Raw genomic sequence first — 567 nt, 5'->3', positions numbered from 1 at the left:
CAGAAAAAATACAGCAGAAAAGGCATTAGTCATACTGTCCTGGGTATTATACTCATTGCCCACCATATCCCCCCATCCCCTTATGCACATAAATTGACCACCATACATGCAGCACTCTGCACAGGACCCCTCAAACCCCCCTACACAAGGCTTACACACACAGCAATCCATACATTCATGCCCCATGCATCATGCTCACAGTGTACTCATCTGTTTGCCTGGAGGACCATAGAGTAAAAGGTACTGGGGTAGGACCCCATCCACCATTCTCTCCAACTCCTCTGAAGTGAAGGCAGGGGCCCTTTCCCCAGACACTCAAGCCATTGTCACTTCCAGACACAGGTCACAGCAGCACTTGCAGTGTAGGTCCTCTCCTGTTGACTGTCCGGTAGCAAGTGAGTGAACAGATAGAAAATGGTGGTCACATCCGCGGCAGTGCGTACCGTCACCGCCGGCGTACATCCCCATTGGCTCCTGGAACCCATAGGCCCCAATGATAAACAATGCAGTGTTGCATGGCGGTCGTCGAGTGCCGACCGCAACGGCACACAGCGCCAGCGGAATTAC

The sequence above is a fragment of the Pleurodeles waltl genome, chromosome 3_1, assembly GCF_031143425.1.
Source record: "Pleurodeles waltl isolate 20211129_DDA chromosome 3_1, aPleWal1.hap1.20221129, whole genome shotgun sequence".
Lineage (NCBI taxonomy): Eukaryota > Metazoa > Chordata > Amphibia > Caudata > Salamandridae > Pleurodeles > Pleurodeles waltl.
The sequence above is the reverse complement of the archived record's forward strand: the minus strand, read 5'-3'. Positions refer to the sequence as shown.